Source organism: Sorghum bicolor, chromosome 2, assembly GCF_000003195.3.
Source record: "Sorghum bicolor cultivar BTx623 chromosome 2, Sorghum_bicolor_NCBIv3, whole genome shotgun sequence".
Lineage (NCBI taxonomy): Eukaryota > Viridiplantae > Streptophyta > Magnoliopsida > Poales > Poaceae > Sorghum > Sorghum bicolor.
In genome coordinates this window covers 10,964,423-10,972,707 of record NC_012871.2, presented here as the reverse complement: position 1 = coordinate 10,972,707, position 8,285 = coordinate 10,964,423, and the positions used below count along the sequence as shown (strand labels likewise).

At 41.3% G+C, this 8,285-nt stretch overlaps 1 long non-coding RNA gene across 1 annotated transcript; it reads left to right on the top strand.

Annotated features, from left to right (window-relative positions):
- LOC110433048 lies at positions 1,279-5,639 on the top strand. The gene is made up of 7 exons (XR_002450424.1): positions 1,279-1,555; positions 1,649-1,720; positions 1,812-1,857; positions 1,967-3,373; positions 3,461-3,592; positions 3,669-3,842; positions 4,607-5,639. It is a non-coding gene; the product is annotated as an uncharacterized LOC110433048 (long non-coding RNA).

The window sequence follows — 8,285 nt, the reverse complement described above, 5'->3', positions numbered from 1 at the left end:
CTAAAAATCATATTTCTACAGGCGGTTTTTTCTAACAAAACCGCCTGTAGAAATCATATATTTCTACAGGCGGTTCTCCTAAGAAACCGTCTGTACAAATCATATTTCTACAGGCGGTTTGTTAAGAAAACCGTCTGTAGAAATAATTTGAAATTAAATTTTTTGAGTTTTTCAAATGATCTTGTTTGAAAAAACTGTCAACATGAAAGTTGTAGATCTCGAAAAGTTATGAAACTTTGTAGTTGATAATTTTTTCATTTGACATCATCTTGTCGTCAAAAACTACGTTTGAATTTTTTAAATTTGAAATTCAAATTTTATAAATGACCTCAGATGGAAAAACTTCCAATATAAAAATTGTAGATCCTAAAAGTTATGAAACTTTGTAGTTGACAACTTTTTCATTGGAATCCGTTTAGGGCCTCAAATAATCAATATATGCTCGGTTTGGGATAATATGTGGGGAACTAAACTCTAATATAGACACAAGTGAGTGATAGGTGGAGTGGTAGAGGAGGCTACGCGCAAGGGCAAGGTCGCAGGTTGAAACACGCGATTTTACACGAAAAAAAGCCAGTAGAAAGCGCGACTTGCGGGCGAATAGCCGATGGTCCTTCCTTGTATTAAAATTTTTTTTTCTATTTTTAAAACCGATTTTCTATTTTTTGGAAAAATATTTCTACAGGCGGTTGGCATAACTAAACCGCCTGTAGAAATGCATTTCCACAGGCGGTTCTTAGTTACCGCCTGTAAAAACGCCAGTAGAAATGGGTTTTCAGCCGCCTGTACAGTATGCGTCTGTACTAGTGTGGGAAACTCAAAATTTATGCTGCGGTAGAAAGATGTCTAGTATGTAAGAAAGCAAAAAATCCTACATTCCCGATGTCAACATAATAGAAACACTACTACAGATATCTTTTTCGAGGCGGGCAAAGGCAACCGCCGTGGTTGAAAGGTCACCGTTAATGGTGGCTTAACCGTGGTGGTTGCCTGTGCCCGTCACAGTTATTTGATTAATCAAGGTCACCGTTAATGGTGGCTTAACCGTGGTGGTTGCCCTGTGCCGGTCACAGTTATTTGATTAATCATGGCAGGTGCCTAGCAAAAGCCCATCATGGTTAATGTATTAAAAACAAAAAATCCAAAGCCCACTGGCGAGAGCCTATTTCCATGCACACCGGTGAGCCCAATCCCACACGTAGTCGCAGATCCGGCCGACAACGACGTGCCTAGCCAGAGGAGAGGGAGGAGGGGACCTGGCCGCTGACGGATCCAGACTCTAGCCCACTAGATCTGCCACCAGGGACGGCTAGGGTGAGGGAGGAGAGCCTCCATGGTTGCCGGATCCGCCTACGTCGAGGCCGGATCTACCTCCCCATGCGCCACCGATGCGGGATCCACCTGTGCTAGCCGGATCTAGTGGAGGCGGTGGAGGAGCGCTGCCATGCAGGGAGAGGGAGGAGGGAGAGCCGCCCTAGCGCCACCATCGATGGGAAGGTAGGGGGAGCTTGCGCCGCCAGTGCCGGTCCATGCCTCATGCGCCGCCCCACTGCCGGTGAGGGTTGGCCCCCACACAGCTATAGGGCTCCCTGTCACACACTACTCTCGATGACACATATAACCCTTCTTATCGGGCACCTCAATCCAGGTGCTTGACAGGATCCTTCTCCACCGTTGACATGATCCTTCTTATTGAGCAAGTGACAAGTGATCAACAAAAGTAATAAACTGTATCTCAATCCCAATGATATGTAAAGATGCTTTTAACCTCATATTTAATATGAGCTTTATCTCATTTCATTCCTCTTCAGAAGAAGTGAGCACAAGAATCTGATTCAGTGGTTTACTTGGTTCCAGGTTAGTCAGCTACCTCGCCTATTTATCTTCCCTGCATTCCCATTTATTTATTTCATCTTTGAATGGTTCATCGATGATTTATGAAACTATAATGAAGTAGCAGCAACAGTTCATGCAAGGTGAGGATGGACGGGGAGTGACAAGGCCAGGCGATTTCGTAGATAGAGACGAGGCAAGGCTGGGAGAGGTGGTAATAGTTAACTAATTTTCTTTACACAGACATCTTGATATTCACCTCATCAGGTATTGCAAGTTCAGGTACTGCTTCCTATGATACTATTACTTGCATGCATCATTTGAAGTTCAGGTATTTTGTTTGTATGCATCACTTCAAGTTAATTGAATAGCCTAAAATAAAATTATAGACATATGATACTTTTTGCTGAACAAAAAACCTTCATGCATTGCAAAGGTACACGTCCATGAATCTCCCAGTGAGATCGCCGCCGTCCTCTCCATCACAATTAATTTTTTATTAATAAGTCAACCATAGGTACTGCTAGCTGAGCGATCAGCAACGACATGTATAGTGATATCCGGACTTTAAAATGTGCTGATATACTTTATCGATTTTTATATCTTGCAAATTTGGGAACATTAAACTGCTCTTTTTCTAATAAAATATAACATTGAACTTATTTTTTTGTTCTGACTTTATGAAACTAGGAATGGCGCTCCAGCTGCTTGCACAGCAAGAGTGGTGTCAATGAGCTTCCACAAACTGACTGCAGTAAAGCCATTTCACTCTTTGATATCTACAACATGGGATACTAGATGTTACAAGTCTTGACGTTGAAAGCCATTCATCATCAGTAATAGCTTAAGGTGAAGTCTGAACACCTCACACCAAACAAAAACTGACTGCAGTAAAGAAGATAATTGTGCTTGTGCATACACAACTCCAACTAACCTGTGTGCTTTGACGGAACCAAAGTAGATACTGACATGCTGCAATGTTTTTTCTGTCTCTCAGTCAAACCTATCTTGAACAACTACTGCCTACCTTATCTTGGAGCAACCTCCTGCCTTTTAAATATACCATTATATCTTGAGCAATTGAGTAGTCAATGGCGAAGCCTTGTTAAGCCATCGGGGTCCGACGACACCAACGATTTTGCCGTAAACAATTATAGCGATCAAATTTTTACCGACAAGACCCCACTAAAAATTTCGTTAGACCCTTGTGCACCCAGCGGCAGGCAGCAGCAGCATTCTGTACTTTGGAGTCCAGCCCAGCAACAACAGTCCAGCCCATCTACTTAATTAGTCCATCTACTTATTGACTTAATTAGCCCACATGATCCATACGTGAACTGGAGAAGCCGAGAAGACAAAACTTGTCCTTGCTAGCTTGCCTCCGAGGCTCTGATCCAGTGTTATTAGCACACCCTTTCACCTTTGGCAGTTCGGCTCCGTATCATGACGCATCGCCTGCCTGCCGCCGGCCGCCGGCATCGCCCCTAGCGCTGCTCATTCTCCGGCTGTCGACTGCTCCAAGACATCTAGACAAGACAAGGTACCCCACAGGCCTCATCACTCTCAAATTCTCAATTACGCAGTTTGTAAGTGAGATCAAGATTAAGTCTGATTTTTGGGTTTTTAGGGTTCTTTTCCAGCTATAGTACAATACAATCTGAAGTTCTGAACCCGGATTCTTAGAAGTCAGAAAGCATTACTCAAGATTCAATACTCTAAAATGTTATCTCCAGACTCCATCTGTCCAGCAAGATGCCAGGTATCTATCTAGCAATGTGCACATACAAAAGATTTGCTTTAGTTTTTTTTATGTGACTAATTTATTGATTTGACAGTCAATCAAAGCACTTTGAATGGATTTCTCAAAAGGAAATTACCCCCAGATAGTGATAATCAGAATAATCATGGAGACACAAACACTTCAAGAATAAGAAGAGATGGAGATGGCACTGCATCAAACATTAATTGTCATGTTCAGCACACTACGTACACGGATCTCACGAGATGAGGTAAATTTTGATGAGCTTCCATATGATCCCACAGATAGAAGAAGAATATCAGATTACATAGGTGACAAATTGCAAAATGACATAAGGCGAAAATATTTGACTAGAGGTCCTTGCAAGCATGATTGGTTCACTAAATATGATTGGCTAGAGTATAGTGAAAAGATGGATAGATGTTTTTGTTTATACTGTTACTTGTTTAGAGATTGCAACAAGGGCCAAGGTGGGAATGATGCCTTTGTAATAGATGGTTGGGATGGCTGGAACAAATCTGATAGGCTTTGAGATCATGTAGGCAATTATATCCACTGCTTTGCTCATCAGCTACAATTAGTCATTGTCGCAGTGGCTAAAAAGAATGATCATGCAAGTGACTTTTTTGACATGATATCTCTATTGCTTAGTGTGGCTGGAGCTTCCTGTAAACGTAAAGATATGATTTGAGAAAAACAATAAGAGAAAGTTAGAAAAGCCATAGGAAGTGGCCAACTAAATAGTGGAACTGGATTGAATCAAAAGCAGTCCCTTCAAAGAGCTGGAGACACACGATGGGGTTCTCATTATAAAACCCTCAAGAGCATAAGCAATTTGTTTCCTGAAGTTATTGAAGTGCTCCAATATGTTGAAAAGGAAGGTCCAAATGATGCAAAGAGACGCCAAGCTCGTGGTCTCCTAGATTACCTTAAGGATTTTGACTTTGTCTTCCACTTGCACTTGATGATGCTTATTTTAGGACATGCAAACAACTTGTCTTTATATCCTTGCAGAGAAAAGATAAAGATATCATGGAGGCCATGATGGAGGTGAAGTTAACCAAGCAGAAATTTCAGCTAATTAGAGATGATGGTTGGGATTCTTTATTGCTGGTTGTGCAGTCATTTTGTGAACAACATGGAATTCCCAAGTTGCATATGGATGAGGAATATATTGATGCTATAGGCCAAGAAAAAAGACCATTCGAACAAACTATCAACATTACAGATATGATTGCTTGAATCCAATTATGGACTTGCAGCTTGCAGAATTCAATGATCGTTTCAATGACGTAAACTCTCAATTGCTCACTCAGATTGCTGCTTTCAATCCCAAGAATAATTTTGAGACTTTCAAATTTAATAGTTTAATGGAGTTGGCTAAGTCATATCCTGATGATTTCAATTCAACACAACTAACGGATCTTGGTGATGAGCTTAATCTTTATATTGACAATGTGCGAGCTGATGAGAGATTTGCCAACCTAAACACTATTTCTGAACATGCTAAGTTGATGGTGTGTACAAACAAGCATCTGGGTTTTCCTTTGGTGTATTGGCTTCTCAAGCTAGTACTAGTTCTTCTAGTTGCCACTGCATCTGTTGAGAGATGCTTTTCAGCTATGAAAATTGTGAAGACAATACTATGAAATCGTATTGGAGATGGATTTACGAATGATTATCGTATGCTTTGTGGAACCAGAATTTCTAGCGAAAATTCCAATTGATGATGTCATCATTCGCTTTCACAAGATGAAGGATCATAATCGCAGAGGGAACCTATAGGAGATACTATTAAAACTTCTTTTGTTATAATTTATCAGCTGCTACAATGCTATTTTATATTTTTTGATGTTATGTACGGTACTATATTATCACAACCTTAAAGTTAGTATATTATGGGCTTGTCTTGACCCTAGCTGCGATAAATCCTGGCTTCGCCCTTATGAGTAGCCATTGTCAATTCTTCGTATTTTCTGAAGGGATTGTAAAACGACTATATGCATACTAGTTGGTGACTTTAGTAGTCTTGCTATTCTCTGGTATAGAGACGTTTATTGTAGTCAGTTTTCGCTTGGTGGCTTGGTGCAGATATCAAATTATGATGTCAATGTCTAGATTAGTGATAGTGCTTCCACATTTAAATTTGATCCTAGCTGACGATATTTTAATAATCCCCTCTGTTACTGTATATGGAAAACAGTGGCAAGGTGATCTTCCTAAGGGCGTGTTTGGCCGCACGCGGGCTCCGGCTCCTCGGTAGATCTGGCAGCACCAAACAACGCGAGAAGAGCGTTTCTGTGCCACGAACAGTCGCCAGAGCCCTTTTTTGGTGTACGGAGCTGGAGCCATGATTTGCTGCTCAGCCGCTCTGGTTTCGGCTCCAGCGACGAAGCCCCATTTATGTTGGATGCCATGTTGTTTGTTGTTACTTCTTCTCACACTACTACAGAATGAGGCATTGGTCGATGCCCAAAATGACCAAAAACCTTGGCCTTTTTGCGGCCCGGGGTTAAAGACCCCTTTAGCACCGGTTCGTGTTACAAACCGGTGCTAAAGGGTCCTGCCCAACGGCTACTGACATGTGCTGTCGGGGCAGGGACCCTTTAGCACCGGTTTTTAACAAGAACCGGTGCTAAAGGGGTCCCTTTAGCACCGGCCAGAGCCACGGGCCGAGGCAAACCCTTTAGCACCGGTTTGTGTTACAAACCGGTGCTAAAAGGTAACCCTTTAGCACCGGTTTTTGCTCTGAACCGGTGCTAAAGGTCCGGTTTATAGGCCGGCTCCCTCCTCCCCTCTGCCCATTTGAAACCGAGAGCACCATTGTTGTTCTTGGAGCTTCTTCTTGCTTGTTCTTCATTTGTTCTTCATCTCCAACGCCCATCGTTGATCTTCTTCGACTCCGTCATCGTCTCTTCGCGCTTAGAGGTGACTAACTTCAGCCTTTCTTGTCTTTTTCATGTTGTTTTTGGCTTGTGATGTTCCCATCATTTTTTAGCTCAAATCCACTTTGTTATTTTGAATCATTCACATGAATTAGTATCCATATATATATATATCATATTTCATGGTTGACCTAGTTTTAATATATTTTGCAAGAATGAATTATAGTATATTTTTATGATCATAGAAAGTAGGATAGTTCAAATTAATTGGTTTGTTAATATCACTTGATTTATTTTTATTACTACATATAATGTCCATTGTATCATACATGTTTACTAGTAAATGTGGAATTTATAATTGTTTTAAAATTGAGTATGGATAGTAGATGGCAACCGTGACCGGGTCTTCCGTCTCTCAACGGGTTCAAAAGCGATACCGTCTGGAACTCCCTCTCATTACTTGTGGCAAGTGTGGGCAGAAGATTTTGATGGAGTACAAAGTGTCGAAAGAGGGAGTAAACAAGGGTCGTATATTCTACAAGTGTCCAGATCGTAATGTGAGTTATTTCCAGACATTTGCTTATATATGTGTATATTTTTTTAAATGATATTAATTAAACTTTTGATTCTCTCTTTTAATTTCAGTGGGACGGTACCGGCGGATGTACAGGTTGGTACTGGGAGGAAGAATACATTGAACACATTAAGAAATCTTTTGCACAGGTGGTTGAGGCTGAAGGTGGTGAGGCAGTGAGCCGACGAAAGAAGTTCAATGATGTTGATCAAGCGAATGATCTATCTATTATAGTTGGGATCGGACGCGAACTAATTATGTTGCTTAAGTGCATTTTAGTTTTGTTTTTTTAATGCTAGTTGCGATTGTATTTGTTGTAGCCAAGCTTTTCTAAATTAATCAACTATGTATCTTAGACATGTTGTGCAATAAGATGAGAAACTATATGTGTGCATGGTTTTCATAATATATATGTTATCTTTAATGCAGATGGTAACACGTAATTGGATGTATAATGCCGATCGGCGCTCCGAAGAGTTCATTAATGGCGTGCACTATTTCTTAAGTGTGGCCGAGTCAAATAAGAGGGACGGTTTCATGTGCTGTCCATGTGCCGTGTGCAAGAATTTGACGGAATATTCTAACTCAAGAACTCTTCATTCACACTTATTAAAGTCTGGTTTCGTACCAAACTATATTTGTTGGACCAAACATGGAGAAAGCGGGATTATAATGGATGAAGGTGAAGAAGAAGAAGAAGAAGAAGAATTGGACCATGCCAATATTATTTCTCAGTATGGTGGCTTCAATGATGTTGCAATGGGGGGAGATAATGAAGAAGAGGTGGCGGCAGAAGATGATCGGGGCGATGATGCTTTTGGTGATGCCATCCGTGATGCACAAAGAGAATGTGAAAGTGATAAAGAGAAAGCCAAGTTCGAGCGCATGCTAGAGGACCACAGGAAATCGCTATATCCCACCGCTGAAGAGGGGCAAAAAAAGCTGGGTACCACACTAGAATTGCTGCAATGGAAGGCAAAGAATGGTACATCTGACAAGGCATTTGGGCAGTTATTGAAGATCATAAAAAAGATGCTTCCGAAAGGCAACGAATTGCCCACCACTACGTATGAAGCAAAACAGGTTGTCTGCCCTTTGGGATTAGAAATCCAGAAGATACACGCATGTCCTAATGACTGCATCCTCTACCGTGGGGAGGAATACGAGAATTTGGATGCATGTCCAGTATGTAAGGCATCACAGTATAAGATTAGACGAGATGATCCTGGCGATG